Source organism: Camelus dromedarius, chromosome 13 (genome assembly GCF_036321535.1).
Source record: "Camelus dromedarius isolate mCamDro1 chromosome 13, mCamDro1.pat, whole genome shotgun sequence".
Classification (NCBI taxonomy): Eukaryota; Metazoa; Chordata; class Mammalia; order Artiodactyla; family Camelidae; genus Camelus; species Camelus dromedarius.
This window is the reverse complement of record NC_087448.1, coordinates 53,811,715-53,829,497: the sequence shown is the minus strand read 5'-3', so window position 1 is coordinate 53,829,497 and position 17,783 is coordinate 53,811,715.

Below are 17,783 nucleotides of genomic sequence, written 5' to 3'. Positions count from 1 at the left end.
GATGGTGCCCCACCTGTGGAGCCGCACTCAAACCTGGTCTAGGCTGTGAAGCCAAAGAAGAGATCCCGCGAGATTTAGAGGGGCGCGGGTGTTGAGCCGCAGAGCCATGACAATGCGCATGCGCAGCACCAGGGTCGTTTCAGGAGGGAGACGCTGCTAGTGTGTCGCGCGTATTTCTCTTGTGGTTTCTCCCTAAAGGGACCCACGCTAGGACGGGAATTCTGGAAAATGCGGTTCAACTTAGCCAAGCTGACACATAGAACCAACCACTGGTATGCTGCTATTATTCTTTGTAAGTTTTCCCAGGATACTTCTAAGATAGCAAACTAAGGTGGCGAAGTATGAGTTTGGAAAATGTTTGGTTTTAACAAAATCTCAGCGCCGTGAAGGGAGTGATGAGAGGATGCCAGCTCCAGCGGGAAGGCCCAGAGGTTAACAACTTTCCAAACCCCAAGTACAGATGAGTCTGCATTTTGCCCGAGACAGTAAAAGCGGGGAGTTGGAGGGAGGGGGTGAGGGAGGAACCCAGTGTGTTACCGAATTGAGTCATAGGGACCCTGCTGGGTAATTTTCCCCTCCTGTTTCGAGTAGATGAATAACGAAACTGCAGCTGAAATCGATAGACTCGGCATAAGCTTTATTCAGTAGCCAAAGAATGGAGAAGCGGGAATTGAGTTCGCAGATGAACTTCTCGCCCACCTGGCCGGAGGGACTTAATTTTAAAGAGTAAAGACAAAGGGAGGAAGAGTGAGACTAATGATGGGGAGGCCTGTGCATTATGCCTCGGGGAAGGGGCAGAGCTTTTTCTGAAGAATTGGGGTGCCATCTCCATTTTATCCTTTCTTGGTCTTTAATGTCTGGCCCTGGCTGCTGGTAGATGTCATTTAATATGTTAATGTAGTAAAAGTCAGCATTTAATGAGACTCAGACTCTGCTGGAGGTCAGATTCATCACCATCTTAGTCCCAGCTGGTTCCATCTGGGTTTTTTCCCCTTTGTAGCTTCCTTATCTCTGGACCCTTTAACTTAAATATTTATGTTAACTTCTGCTAAAGGTGAGGGGGTGTGGAGGTTGGCAGGTTTTGATCAAGGACATTCTTGCTAAAGCTGGGGGTTGGAGGGTTGTGAGCAAAGACCTAGAGCAGCCCTGGCAACAAATACATATTAGAAAAATGGTGGCCACTTGCTTGAGGAAGCTGGGAGAAAATTAATCCTGTCTGTGGGCATGTAAGGAAAAAGTCATCCATGAAAAATAAAAACTCTGGGCATGCCCCACAGACAGGCATGATGTCTGTCGCCAGGTATCCTCTTTGTATGGATTGTGAAACTCAAGCCAAGAAGTGAACATGCAGACTGATCCAGAGCCATTGAAAGCTCTAGGGTCCTGACCAAAACAAATGTAAGATTTTCTTAATCCAGGGCTCACTGGGACTCCCACTGAAAAAGTAACTCCTAGTAAAAATGAGTACAATTAAAAAAAAAAATCTTCTCAAAAGAGGAAATCAGCCATCATGAAGGAGAGTTAGCATATATAATAAACAGGAGATTAACATCCTGAGAATTTTAAATAACAGGATAATCTGTAAGGAACTATAAAATAAGCATATTAATAAGGACTAAATTTTTAATAAGCTTAGGAATCATAGTAACAGCATAGGTTCTATGAAAAAAAGTTAAGAGAATGAAAAAGAATTTCTAGAAATAAAGTTGTTGGAAGCAAAAATTCAGTGTATAAATTAAACAGACTATTTGGAACAGCTGAAATACTGGAAGATAAATATGAAGAAATCATCTTGAATGCAGTACACCAAAATAAATAGAAGGAAATGAGAAAAATTAAAAGCCATGGGAACTAAAGAAGGGACTTAAAAATTACATCTAGAAGGAGAGCATAGAGGGAATGAGGGAGAGGCCAATGAAGAGCCAATGGCTAAGAATTTTGTAGAGGGAGAGTGTATGCAGCCTCAGTTTGAAGATGCATTCTGAATTAACAAGCATAGCAAATAAAACCAAGTCCACACTAAATACATCAGCGTCGACTTCAGAATATCAACAACAGCGAGGAAATACTAAACATCCATAGGTTACCTAAAAACAGTAGTAATCATAGAGACAACAGTCTTGTCAATAATAGAGGCAAAAAATACAGGGCAAAGTGCTGGACTGAAATAGCCATCCTCCTGGAACTCTATACTCAAATTGTTATGTAAGAGTGAAGTGAAATAAGGGCAGTTATTCTGTTACCATGTAACAGAAGTTCTTCCTGTTTTTAAGATATACTTGTCTCTAAAAATTAATATTTCTCATAATGCCCTTTCTAAATGTTAACTACTGTTGATACAATTCTCTGGGGGAAAAAAAAAAAGCAGAGGGGAAAAACGGCAACTTTCCCAAGTTTACCAAACAAGTTGAGGACAAAAATCCTTAATCTTGGATTTCTAGAGCCTCCAGAACTGTGAGCAGTAGATTTCTGTTGTTTAGAAGTTACCCAGTCGGTGATATGTTTTTATAGTGGTGTAAATAGACTGAGACAGACAGGTAATGAATAGCTTGTGGGCTGACAGGGGTCCACAAAGCATGCGTTATGTGGCACTGTTCTGTGGCACAGTGATTTCTTCCATGGGATTACTTGATTTTAGAATTTTAGAGCCAGAGGGTGTGCTAGATGCTCTGTGATCCAGATTCTTGGTTTTAGGGTTGAGGATCCTGAGAACCTGAAAGTTTTAGTAAATTGCCCAGAGTCACATTGTGGGTACAATGCAGCATGAAGTAGAGGTCACATGTCCTCTAAGTCTCATCACCAGCGCAAAGTTAGATGAATTTCCTCTGAGGTTCCTGCTAAATAGTCTTCAGGCTCCATCTGACATAGGGATTTAGTAGGAAGGTCAGGGGTGCCTCCTGGGTGGGAGCATGATGTGGAGGATGAGTGTGGGCTTTCAGAACAGATAGATCCAGGTCATGTTCCAGCTCTGTCTCTTACTAGATTAATATATTTGGGAAAATTACTTAAATTCTCGAAGCGTCGGTTTCTTATTTTGTAAACGTCCCACCTTGAAGTTTGCTGTGGGGATTAGAGATACAAAACTGAAGTCTCTGTTGTTCCCTCTTGTGGTAGGCAGAAAAACGGCTCCCCAAAGATGTCTTGGTCCTAAACCCAGGAACCTGTGACTCTGCCGTGTTACCTGGTGATGGGAGAATTAAGATGGGCAGGTGGATTTAGGGTTGCTAATCAGCTGATCTTGAGATGGGGAGATTAGCCTGGATCATCTAGGTAAGACCGTTGTAATGAGGACAAAAGTCCTTCTAAGAGGGAGACAGAAGAGGAAAAATGAGAGAGATGACAGTGAGAGGAAGAATCAGTCTAACTTTGCTAGCTTTGAAGACAATAGTGGGCTGTGAGTTGAGGGATGAAGGCAGCCTCTAAAAGCTGGAAAAGGCAAGAAAATGGATGCTACCCTAGAGCCTCCAGAAGAAATGCAGTCTTGCTGACACCGTGACTTAATCCCTAAACCGAGTGAGACCCGTTTCTGACTTAAACCCTCCAGAACTGTAAGATGATAAAATTGTGTTGTTTGAAGCCACTGACATGTGGCAGCTTGTTACAGCAGCTGTAGGAAACAGATACACCTTTCATCTGCGCGTTATTCCCACTCTCCTAGGGCAGTCTTTGCATCATCTCTTGGAAGACATGTCTTTTGGAAGGACATACCTCATAATGGTACTTATGGGGCAGAATGTCCTCTAACACAAGCCAGCCAGAGCAGAAGGGCTGCTTCTCGTGAGGGTGTAGCTTGTCTCCTGCTGCTACTCGGTTGCTTTTAGCTATTTTGGTTAGAGCTGAGTTGAAAACAATGGGTTCATTTGGGAGTCATCACACTTGGAAATTCAAATGTAGTCTAAAATAGCTGGTAATCTGATTATTTCTCCTCTTGCTTGATGGTACATTTTAGTTCGAGCTGCCCTCTTGCAGTGTGTCAGAACCTATCTGCCAGGAAAGGGTTGAGAGAGCGGCAATGACTGAGGTTCCCTGGTGCCTGGCAGTGGTGGTAGGCGGTTTGTGGTCTCTGCCCCTTGCAACACCCATCATCCTGTTTGACGCAACCCTTTGATGCAGTGTGAAAGGCAGCGAGCTCCTGTTTGACCCCCTTCCTTATACGCCAGCACGGGTATTGGGATTGGCATGTTTCATTACCACATATTCATCAAGTTGCAGAATATTTTCAGCACACAGAGGCACCATAACATGACATTGCCAGTGATGAGTTTATCTAAGAAAAGGAGAAAGCAGAGTGAGGCTCAACCTAGTTTTGGCACAGACTTGGCCACTCGCTTCCAGTCATGTGCTCTGTCACCCTCAGCTTCTCTGACGATGCTGAGGCTGGCGCAGACCCGCTGACTATTGAGAAGAGGAACAAACTTCTTTCTGGTTCCTCAGAGTATAGAAGCTGTTTCTATTTCTGGAACAAGCTGTAGAAGTGTGAGATACTTTTAGCTTCTCCCTTTTCTAGTTTTTGAAAGTAAAATAGCTAACTCTGGCTCCAGGTAAAATAGTGAAGCATTTAATCCATTTCCTTAGGATTTATGCCATGTTTGCTCCCACAAAATTCAGAAGGACTCCAAAATTAAACTAGTAGAAAATAGGAAAATTTTAAAAGACAATGAAAATAACTACAATAAGGTCCCAGCTCCCCCTGTTGAATGAGTAAATATTTTAAATGACAACCCTCAATGTTTTGTTGAGTGTGTGGTGGAAAAGATGATGGTGTAGATTGGGGGGTGGGGCATGAATTTTCCAGAAAGCACGTTGACTTTCTGTATCAGGAGCCTTCAGCATGTTTATGTGTATAACCCTGAAATTATATTATTCAGAGTTCATCCTCTTTTTTTAACTCATCTGCTCAGTTTCCTTACCTGTAAAATAGAGATATTAGTAGCAACTATTTCATAGTGACTTGCAAATTCACTAATGGAAAACTGGCACACAATGTGTGCTTGACAATTGTTAGGCATAATATTGACAAAAAAAAAATAAAAGTCTTTCCAGATAAAAATTATTGCAACACGGTGGCATAGAAATTTCAGGTATTGATACTCCCATGTGCTTGAGGAACCAAAAAACCCATTTTGGGAAGAGAGGCCCACCTACTTCCCATTCAGTTCTTGAAATAGGTCTCTTAAGATGGCTCGAAGGTGTGGAAGCTGGAGCTCTCAATTTAATTCAGACGTATTGTCATAAAAAAGGTTAAGGACTTCCTTGGCATAAGAAAACTACACGTTATTTTTATGGATTGCTTTAGGGGCAAACGTCGTGTTCTCCCGAGGGGACATTCTAGTGAGCACTCCGCGCCTGCAGTTGTGTGCTTAGTGTGGGCTGATCAACGTATTCAGTGGGCAGGTTTGTAAGATTAGGATCTGGGTCTATTTGAAGGTTTTCAAAGGTCTTTGAAGAAGCCTTCTGGCTCCTGAGGAAAGGGGATTCAGACTGGCTTTGGCTGGTAATGATTAGGTGGTGGTCAAATGATTGGGTGGGTAAATCAGGGTCTGTTGTGAAAGAAAAGAGGAGAATTGAGCTGTTAGGGAAGGTGGTAAAGGGGGTGTGTCACAGGAACTCACAGAGAAGAGAGGAGAGCTGCATGCAAGTCGTGTTACGGGATGGAGAGTTAGTTACTGGGGACTTGAGCGAGAGGGAGTGGCCAGCGTGGGGAGGGGAGGCTGTCTGGGGAGTGGGGCGGGCACTGAGGAGGGAAGTGGCCTGACAGGCCTCCACGGGATCCTTCTCACGCACCTGGGGGCCACCTTGAATGGTGTCCTCCTTGCTGATGCACCAGCCTTCACACACGTGGAGACTTCTGTCCCCCTTACCACTGAGCTGCATATGGGACAAACCTGGGCTCCACCTGCCCTGTGCCTTGCAGGCAGAAGGATTAGCAGCACTGATCCCCTGCACTGCCACAAGTCTTGCTTCTGGCAAACCACCCTGTGCAGGCACCTTCTGTAACTCCCCAGGATACTTGTAAACCCAAAAGGAGCCCCGTCCTGGGGCTTTGGCCTGAGTCCTGCTGAACTGAGCAACGTCTAGCCCCTCAGGCTGGGATGGTGCTTAATGGCATCCCCACTCACTTCATAAGGAAATGTTGTTTTCCTATTTTGAAAAAACTCATTTGTCTTTTACACAGGACATACTTTCTACTAGTGTCCACTGAGAACTCCAAAGAGCTGTAATTCCATTTGTTCTGTAAAAAGGGGGTCAAGGAGGTAGACCCAGTAGTCACAACAGCAGACACCCTCTGTTATCATCGTGGAATGAAAGCAGCTGGACTCTAAATTCAGGGGCGTTTGAGGGTCCTTTGAGCACTGTCAAAAGGAATTCTGTAGATCATTTTGGGTCTCTTAGGGTATTGCCAAGCGGAAAGGGAAAATGAAATTGGAAAGTTCCAGTTAAGGCAATTCTTTCTATGACATGTGATGTTACAAAAAAAAAATGCCCTTGTCTTTTTCAAGGGCTATCTGTTATTATGCTTTCTGGGCCAAGACAATCTTCAGTTAAGGTCAATTGGAAATCTGGTGTCCAAGCAGATATTTCCCAATTAGATAATGACTTTTTGTAACCGTCTCTCTGTCTGTCCTGGGCCTTATGGAAACTATTGATCTGCTTGTTGAGCCAAATTTTGCATTACTATAAATTATTTGGGTAATTCTTACTTTTTAGTGCCTCACTCCTTAAATTAAAAAGTGTCTGACCAAAGCAAGAGTGACTCAGGGATCAAAAAATGCAATTAGTGTGAGTCTCTTTTTAGTACAGAAAACTACTATAGCCCATAAGCTACATGAAATTGAGCTGGAAAGAAGTAAAGGAAGAAAATCAAGCTATTATTTGTACAGTTTCAAGTAAAGCCCATGGTTCTCACTGAACTTTTAAAAATTTCAGTAAGTGGCTTGGCTGGGTTTCTGAGGAATTTGCCAGTTGTCCCCATAAAATTTTGACTCTGGCTTCTGCAGAATTTTCTAACGTCAGCTTTCTGTATTTGAAACATCATGAAAATTTAACCCGTTCAGATTTTCCCAGCAATCAAACATATTCAGCAAGGTACTGTGGAAACATTGTTAAGGAGGGTCAGACAACATTGCAAAACCAATGTGACACTTTGAAGAGACTGATCCTCATTCTTCTCATGCTCCAGGTGACAGGAGACATCCTTTCCAATTTTCAGGAGCAGCTAGGGTGGAAATTCTCTCAAAAGGGACAGGTGGTCCCCGTGTCCTGGACTCACGCACTGTCCATGGCCACGAGGGACCCGATGGTGAGGATGGTGTAGCAGCTTTTTTAAGCAAGTAGGACCCCATGAAGGATGAGGCCGTGGGGGGCTGTGCGGAGTAACTTGACCCTCTCTCTCCATGGCCCTTTATATCCACTTCCAAGGACTGTTCTTTCCTGGCCCCTGCTGGGTCCCAAAGTCCTTCCTGCCCTTTGTGTCATAAGACCAGTATTACTGCAGCAACAATGCATCCAGACCAATGTAATAATCTTACTCCAAACTCTTAAGCAAGTGAGAATATATTGGGTCAAGCCAGAAACCCACAGTGAGGTAGGGGCCGTGATCGGCTGCATCTGTCACCTCTCACTGCCCTCCCCCACCTCGCTCTCCCATTGCTTAGCTGCAGTTTCTGACCATTCAGAAAAGTGCCCTGGGGAGAAGGAGATTAGGAGGAAAGGACACAGCCTTGTGTCTTTGGAATTGTTATGACCTGGCATTGTGCCATGTGGGCTTAGTAGATGCTCCAAGCCGACTCTCTCTGGGCAGGTTTGTGGGTTTCTTGGGGAGCCCCTTGCCCCTCAGGAATCTCCCACTGCAGCTCCCACTATTCAGGTGATGCTTCCATCAATTGCCACTTTCCATCTCCTCACTCAAGCCTTGTCCCTCTAGCAGGAGATCCCACTGCAGAGTCATTTGGCTCCATCCCCGAGTAAAGCTCCCAAAGAGAACCCTTTCAGAATGACCCCAGGCCTGATCCTCCCTGTGGTCAAGTGACTCAGAGGAAAACTCTGCCTCTGTCTTTGGTCCTGCCACTTATGCCCAAGTTGCCCTGTCTCTTTTATCTTTGCTTGGCCACCTCATGCCAATAGCCACAGTCTCTTCCCTTTAGAATTCTCTGGGTGTGTCCTACATCAGTGCCTTGTGTCTGTGATGTTCCAGTGAACACATGAAACTCGTCAAGCAGGGCCTTGAAACCTCTCTCACTTGGCTTAAGGCAAGGGGAAAGCAAGCACCATGACTTCCTTCAGGTGGCTGGGGGGTGCCTGTCTGTCTGTCTGTCTACCTATCTGCCTGTCTGACTAGCTATTACAAATCTGATTTGTCCACCTTATTCCTGAGTTCCATATAATGTTTTGATCACGTATAACACTTTGATTTGGAAACATCGTTTTATTCTAAGCACTTATGCCCCAGCAAGATAGAAACACCAAGAGTCCCATTTTAGTTTCCTGTTACAGTTGCTAACCAGTACCAAACAATAGCTTAGCAACCTAAGAAGTGATATCAAATGTATTTATAAGGTACTAACATGTAAACAAAGAAAAGCTTAGTCTGGCCAGTTAGGAATTCAGGGGCAGGGCAGGGCAGGGCCTAGCATGTATGAGTTTTAGGATTGATTAGTAATGTCTGCAGTGAGCTGGGAAATACGATGATGCAGGGCTAGGAATTTGCCACCCTAGAAGACATTGGGGGCTCATTAACAAAGCAGATCTTACATGCTGTTCCCAAGCTATATTGGTTTGCTGGTTTAGAAGCCTTTTTCTTTTTCAGAAGAGGTATGCAGAGGTAAAGAAAGAAAAGTAATTGGACCAGAAGTGGTTGCTTTCTTCCTTGCCAGTTGGTCATATAGACCAGTGTCAGGTGAGGTAAAAGACCTGGGCCCCCTGGTCCATCCCACAAGTGAGATCATGGCAAATCAGTTTGCTTAACCTTGTTTCCAGCCTACGATATAAACCTAAGTGATACCAGGTTTGAAGGAGCAGCTTGAAGGGAAAGAGTCGAGCTTAAGGTAGATTAGTAGGAGTATTACTCATTGCTGGTGTAGTTGATTGACGTCTATAACAGACTATAGTTTTTAGGGTTAGGTTTGACTGAAGATAACAGAAAATGCAAAATATTGGTGGCTAAACCAAGATAGAAATTAATTTCTCCCTCTTGTACAAGGTAGGCAATACCAGGTCCAATATTGTGGTTTATGGTGTCATCAGATAGCTGGCTTCTGCTTTCTATTCTCAAAGTCACCTCATGGCCCAAAATAGTTGCTGGAACTCCAGTCATCTCATATGCATTCTAGGCTGGAGGAAAGAGGAAAGGGCAGAAAGGGTCTTCTCTCTGATCAATCTGTTCTCTTTAAACAGACTTCCTGGAGTCTTATAGAAACTTTCACTCATATTTCACTGGCCATAATTTTGTGATCAGGTCTAGCTTTAAGGGAGCCTGGGAAATGTAATATACTGGGAGGCAGTTGTGCCTAGCTAAAAGTCAGAAGTCTACTCCTCATGAGGAACAGGAGAAAGGAAATGCTGTGGGTAATCAGCCTTCTGTGCCACACAGGTAATACTAGGAAAGCAATGGCTTTAAAATCCCTCCCTCCCTTTGGGATATGAAAGTGCTTTGCAAATTATAAAATTTTAGGCAATGTAATCTAGTAAGAGTTTGAAGTGATGCAAAGACAGTACACTATTTGATGAGAAATTAAGCTAGCAAATTAGGAGTATTCCAACAATTGTATCTTTTTCTCATTAATAACTTAAACATTGTGACTATAGATCTGATTTTTTAAAAAAAAATGAGAATGTATAGTCTGCCATCTTCATCTGAGTCTGGCAGTATATCAGAATATTTTAAATTGTGAAGTCATTTATACAATGTATTATTAGAGTCACTTTCTGTTCTTTTAAGAATTTATTCAATTGAATAAATACATAGAAGGTGCCTGCTCTGGGCAAGGAACTGTGCTAGAAAATACCTTAAAAACTAGCAAAAGGGAAAATGGTATACCCTGTTTTTAAAAAGAAAAACAAAAGGACAATCCATTAGAATGTAAATTCTATGAGGACAGGAACTTTTGTCAATTTCATTCACTCCTGTAACTGAAGGGTCTAGGACAGTGTTTGACATACAGGAAGAACCCAATAAGCAGTTGTTAGTTGAATGAATGAATGAATGAATAAATCCTAGAAAGTATTGATGTGCATCTTACTCTAAAAAAAATCTTGGGGGATAAAACAGAAATCAACTTGCAAGTATGTATGTTTTTATAAAATAGTGTTTCTGAGGAGCAGTATATTGTATCATATTTGGAGCTAATAATTTAAAGGTATCATAAGATTTATTTTGCAAAACAAAGAATGCTTTTATAAGTAATATAATCACCCTTATTTTGTTGTCTTGACAAATCTAGAATTTTTTTATATGTAGTATTTGCATAAAGTGGCCTTAACTCTACTTTCGTGCCCAGAAGAGAACAGAATATGACTTAAAACCAATGTATAGTTTTGAAATATATCAGCTCTATAAAACTGATTTTTTCCTATGACAGAGTTATAAGTTTGGTGAATTAATTAATGCAAAAAAGATTTTTTTCATACTCCTTCCTCCCATGAAATACAAATCAAGGGAACCATTCTAGAGACTTCCCTCCCACCCTTGTTTTCATCACTCAATCTCCCAGTTATATACTCTAAATATTCCTTGAAAATTCTCCTCCTTGCTACTACTGTTGTGCCTGGTGGTACCTTTGTACCTTCTCTAAATTTCCTAATCTGTTTCCATATTTGGTCATGTTACTGTCCTGTAAAGATCCTTCAGTGACTCTTTAGCAGTCAGTGACCCCCCCTTAGCATGGCATGTGGGTCTTATGACCCCACTCTGTTTATTTCTGTAGCCTTATCTCCCATGACGCTGGCTGTGCCGTACACTTTACAACAGTAGCCCTGGTCACTGGGTCAACTACTGTGCCCATAGGAAGTCATCTTGGAATCCCCAGAGTTGGCCTGATGTGACTTCGCTGTGCTCCTGTGGCACTCTGGGCACACCTTGGTCATAGTACATGCCACATACACTGTATCCAGAAGGCCTACGCTTCATGGTGATGGTCATCTGGTAGTGCTCAATCACTGGTGGATTGAACTCAACTCAAAAAAAATTTGATCTCCAGAAAACATTAGTTTGAAGGTTTTATTTAAAGAATAGTTAATGTGATTATTATTTATTTTCTTCTTCACTACAAAACTACTGATCTTCAGGTCTCCCCAGAAGTATGTGGCAGCAGGATCTTCTGAACCCTTTGGCTTCCCACATAGATGTCCCCCAATACCATTTTCTGATCAAACATACAGCATTTCTTATTAATGAAAATTAGAACTTCCTATCATGTTAGAAAATAGTGGTTAGATAGTCAGAATGGGTTGGCGCTCTCGATTTGTGGAGGTATGGAATTCTGAGATTAATTGCTTTTGGAACATTTGCATTGCAGGCCCTAGCCAAAGGAATCCTATTTAAGGATTAGAAGTGCTTAACTAAGCACAACTTGAAGAAAAGAGAAGAATCATTCTTTTGTCATTAATCTCTACATCATCCCCGCCCTGCCCCCCAATGTAATGAAAACAACAAATAAAAATAATCAGAGATCCTCAGTTGACATTCAATCCACTGGAAATGTCATTGTGTCGAGAATTTAAAAAGAGAAGAAATTGGAGAAATATGTGTTTAAAATCTACTTAAAAAGGCAAACAAACCATAATGCCCTTCCCCGTCCCATGGTGGCCACCCAAGTTGAGGTGTCTGCCTGTTAGAACAACTGCACCTACATATGCCACTCACACTGCGGCTTTCCAGCCAGGGTCAACCCTCAGTGCTGGCAAGCAGAAGGAGAAAGAAGTTGGGAGGGATGGAGCATTAGTAGAGGAGGGTGGTTGGTCTGTAGAGGGCCTCTTCATCACCACAGAGCAGGACACTTGTTTGACCTTCCTGAGCAGGCTGACTCCAGGGCCTCAGGACCTGACCTCGGAGTCTGCAGGAGGCAGAGGCCCGGGTGGTCCCACCCTGAAGGCTCATTGCAGCTGCGCCAGCCTGGGCTGGAGAAGGCCCCGGGGCTACCTTGGTCCAGGACTGGTCCCCACCTCTGCTATCTCTGGCAGACATCGACGCCATGGACTATCTTCAGATTGTCACCCATAGGGTGTTGCAGGAAAGGCAGTTTCTGGGAGTCAGATGATCAGGAATCCAAGCTCAGGATGTGTGATGTCTAGTGTATGAAATTAAGCACTGCCTTGATGTGCAGGTTATGGTTAAACAGTGACCCCAGTGAGCGACCTCTGAGCACCTGCTGCCCAGGAGATGCTGCATACTTCTGCCTCCTTGGGTTCTGAGCGGGAAGTGACAATCCCCAGTAAAGGGGGCTTAGAGGGCCCTGCTCTCCTAGCCCTACCTCTCTTGCCTTTCATCACAGCTGGCTAAGCATACAGACTCCAAAGCAAGGCAGAGTACTCCTTGGAGCTATATTGATCAAAACTCTCAGCTTGAAAATAATATTTCTGAGTAAGTGCATAAACCATTATACTTATGATTACTGCTCCCAGATAAGAAGCAGACATTTTGTCATAAACAGTATGAGTCATACAGAAACAAATCCCCCAGTAACTGACTTGTTGTCATTATTATTACATGAAGTTACATAGTATATGTTCCTGAATGGGGAGACCGCATATTGTGTGGATAGCAGTTTTCTTCAAATTCTCACCCAAATCCAAAATTGTTTATTTGGTGAGGGGGAGAGGAGGTAAAATAAGTTTTAAAATTATAAAAACTGTATAAAAAAGAGGTATAAGAATAGCTGAAAAGTCTTGAATAAGGATAACATTGAGTGGGAGCTTGGTAAGCGAGGTATATTAAGATGTGGTTCCAATTAAAATCATTAAAACAGTATGGTGTTGGCATCACATAGACAAGTTAATGGAACGGAGTAGAAAGTACAAAAAATGGGTCTAACGAAGAATTTAATATATCATAAAGACAGCATTTCATATTGGTGGGGTACACAGTAGATAATGAGGGCACAACTTCACTGCATTCTAGAAAGACTTGAATTTTGGAACCACACCTCACTTAGGATACTAAAGTAATTTTGGGATGAATCAAAGATTAAAATGTAAAATATAGGTCAATATTTATGTAAATTTGGGAGTAAGGACTGTAAGGAAGGACTTGTTAAGCTTAGCAATAAAAAACAAAAACATAAAGGAATAAATTGGTTTTGACCAACATTGCTCCATTTTCCCAGCCCTCTCATCCCTGGTAAAACCAAACCAAACCTCACTTCAGGTAAGAATAAAAGGCAGGCAGTAAACTAAAAAAAAAAAAAAAAAGGAAATTTCATCCTACAGGACAGAGGGTTACTGTTCTCAATATAAATCAACTTTATTAGTAATGAAAGAAAGTAAATGAATCATGTCTACTTCCTGTCTCTCTAATTGGCAAATGAATATACTAGTTTATTAACTAAAATCAGTGATATTGTGGGTTTGGGGAAAAGGTAAACTTTCATCCTAAGAATAAAAAGACTTAAACTTGTATACAGTGTTTGCAATCTTAATATCAGAAATTTATATTAAAATAAAAAACAAGGATAAATTTTGGCAGAGATTTATTTTTATAAATTTTCCTTAAATTGTTTATAATTAATAAAAACTGAGGAGAATTTATTTAACAAGAGAATTTTAGATAAGTAAGTTAGGGCTCTTCCATGATGACATATCAATATTGGATATAATAACATTGAAAAATGTGATGTATGATTGAGGGGAGAAAGAAACAAAACATCACCATTACATGATTCCATTAAAAATTAAAACAATTTTTATGTTTACAAAAATAATACATAATTATATTTAAATTCAAGCAATCAGAAGTAGAATCTGGTAGAAAGCAAAAGCCCCTCTTCCCAGCCGTGAGATTCCATTTCCCAGAGGTACCATGAATCCATGTTTTCTCATCCATACCTTTGTCTCTGTGTATACAGATGCATGCGCAGTCACACTCACTATTACAGGACAGCTTTGGGATTATTTTGAGTACTTTACAGACGGGTTATCTCACTTATCCCTAGTCCCCCTTCAGGTTTAAATTGAGCACTCTCTGTGTCAGGAATGAGAGACAGGAAAAGATAAAGGGCCATAGAAAGCAAGGAAAGGAAGAGGGAAGATGAAAAGAGAAGAAATGAATGCAAGGAAAGGAAAGAGGAAAAAAAGAATCTACTTACTGAGCAGTTTTGGACAAAGATAATGAAGAACTAGAAACAGAAGCAGTCGCCCATCTCCGTTCTCCCACCTCTGGTGCTCTTGCGGTTCTGGAAATTACGGTGGATGCCCAGTGACTTACATTGATTGATTTTTGAACATTAAGCCAGTTCTGCATTCCTGGGGTGAATTTTATAGATGGAATCTTAATGGCTGAGACTGGATGAGTAGACAATTAAGTATTTTACACCAAAACCTGCATCTCTTATTTAACCAGCATCTGGGTATGAGCCTTCTGGCCTTTGGAGATGGTGATCCCCAGCTTCAGTGAGCATTAGAATTACCTGGAGAGCTAGTAGTTATGAAGATTCCTGGGTACCATCCCCAGAGATTCTGATCTAGTAGGTTTGGGTGGATCTGAGAATCTTCATTTCCAAGAAGCTTACGAATGAAGCTTATGATGCTACTATAGAATATAATGCAAAAGATCTTTTTTAAAAACCTACTGGATAAGGGAGATTCTTCCATATACAGCTGCACGCTTATATGTACTTAGAATTTCTCTAGAGTTGCTGGCAATGTTTGCCTCCGAAAACTGGCATCTGAAGGAAATTCATATGAGGCAGACTTACTTTTCACTCTTACCTAAATCTTTTTTGAACTATTATTATTACCTATTTAAAAGTAAATAAAATAAATATGTTATATTTTCCCCCAACTCCCTATTAAATATAAACACACACGCCTTTTGAACCAGCAAGATAACTTCTAAGAATTTATTCCACAGCTATATCTAAGCATGTGCAAATGACAAGGTTATTCATTGCAGCTTTTTTTTTTTTTTTTCATAGAAAGAGGTTACAAAAAATTGAAAGTCCATTAGTAGTGACCTGGTAAAATAAACTATATACATTGCTCAATGGAATAATATATAATCATAAAAAATAATATAAGCTAGTAACGTACTGGTGTGAAACTGCATCTGTGACATAATATTAAATGAGAAGGCACGGAAAGAAGTATGTATTATGTTAATACTATATCAATAGTAGGAAACATTAGCTTACATCTGCATAAAATATCCTGAAAAAATATAAAAGACTTGATATTGTTGATTGCCTCTGAGAAGGGAAATGAACTGACAGAGCACTGGGGTTAAAGACATTTTAAGAACTCTTTTGTACTTTTAAAATTTTGAGTAATGTGATTATAATATCTGGTAAATATTTCTCTAAAAATATGTGGTAGATATCTTTCCATGTTAGGGAAAACAGATATCTAATTTTTTAAATGGCTGGATGATATTACCTTGTTGGACTGACCGTATATAACCAATTCTCCACTGATGAAAACTTAGAATGTTTCAGATTTTTCACTGTTGTAAGTGTCATTGCAATACATATCTTTGGATATATTTTTGCACACGTGCAAGTATTTTTGAGCAATAACGTCTCAGGATGAAAAATACATATGTTTAATTTTGATTGTTATGGCTATTGAAATACTTAGTTCATCTTTTTGATGTTATTATTTATAACAGCTTATTGGATATTAGGAAGTTTAGAGGTCTCTGATAGTTCTAGATTTTTTTAGCTGCCAAAAACATTTCTCCTTCCCCCAGTTTTCAGTTTCAGAACTCTTCCTTGTAAAGAACCTATTTCATTTCTTTGTGGATGGGCTAATTTCCCCTTTCCTAGTTACATATATGAGCATGTGACTCAACCAGTCAGAGTATTCATTCGTGTAGCTACAATGATTTGTTCACATATGGACATGTGAGACCCAGTTTAAGCCAAAATCATCCCTAATATGTTTTACAGTAATAGTTGGGATCGATATTGAACTTCTCTCAGAGGTTCCTGACTTTCCAGTACATAAACCTGGAGTCATCATCAGTGGTCATCCTTGCTACTCAAGGAAGAGCCAAACTTAGAGAAAAGTGTTACTAAAAGATAGATGATAGACAGACAGACAGACAATGCCTTGATGACACAGTTTGAGCTCAGAATGACACAAATTTGGCTGTGCCTGAAGACACATGCACAAAAGGACTACATTTCCTTTTGTTTCTTCAACTGGTCCTAGTGGGTTTCTGTCATTTACGATCGAGATTAGTTAGTAGAGTAGCTCTCTGGTGGTCATGTGTATTATAGATGTTTTCCCCAGTGTGTTGCTTGTCTTTTGACTTCATTTATGGTGGCTTTGGCTGTACAAGAATTAAAAAAAAAAAATTTACATAGTGAATCTGTTTATCTTTTCCCTTGGGTTTCATTTCCTGCTTAAAAAGGTCCTTTGCATTCTGATTTTTTGGTAAGACATGATATATCTCTTTATATTTTCAGTTTTGACCTTTAGGAATCTGAAAATTGTTGTGTGTGGTGTGAGACAGACACATAACCCATTTTTTAAATAAGAATAATACATTACATAGTGTGCACATATATACATATACACGTCAAAATGATTAGCTCTTGTTCATTGGGTGGTGACATTACAAGAGGAATTTTGTTTTCTTCTTAGGTTTAGTTCTGTTTCAAATATTTCTGTAATAAATGTGTCTTACTTTTATATTTAAAAAACACTTTATTTTTTTAAAAGTCTATAAGAGATCACTTACATTCAAGGTTTATACTAACCATGAAGAAATAATGAGATTGAGCTCTAAGTATATTTCATTTTTATCAAAATGCCTAGGTAAATGTTTCTGTGCAATGTCTCTAAGCTGTTGTAATTTCCCATGACACTTTTCTTGTTTATTCCTATTGCAACGTGACACCACCCAGATATTCAAGCCAAAAACCAACATTTTTTAATTAAAAAATAAATACACTTCTTTCCCCAAGAAATATTTCAGGGACAAGTATAAGCATTAATAGGCTATATGCCACTAGGATTTGGTCTTATTTTTTATCTTGTTTTGTAACTATGGGTATATTACATTTTAATGAATTTATTTGTTATCATGATATAAATATCTCCTTCTGGATTACACGTGTGATATGATAGTTACTTCTATATAAAAAATTTTATTCGTTTGCTAGAGAATACCTCGTATACTTCTTGGGCAAGGTTTTCCTAGTTCTGCTTAAAATTGAATTACTTTTCAAGAAGAATACAAGCATTCCAATTTATTGAAATCATTAGTCAGGAAAATTAATTTGCCTGGTTTATTTTCTTTTTTATTTAAATGATATTACTACATGATATACAAAAACCTGACATGTATTTTCTGATGTTTTTGAATGATAAAATAGTTATATAAATTTAAATTACTTCATTTCATCAAGTTTCATTAGCAATGACATTTTAGATTTGTTAGCTGCACATAAAGATATGCCATATATGAAGCAATTCTGTGTCTGCCTTTTCTAAAATTGTTTGTTATATGTTCTTTTACCTTCTTCTTACCAAACACTAATTCTTAAAGCTTCAAGTTCTACTGTGTGCATGTGTTGCTTTGTTAACATAATTTTCTAAGTTTTACTTCATTTTCTTGACAGCCTATCACT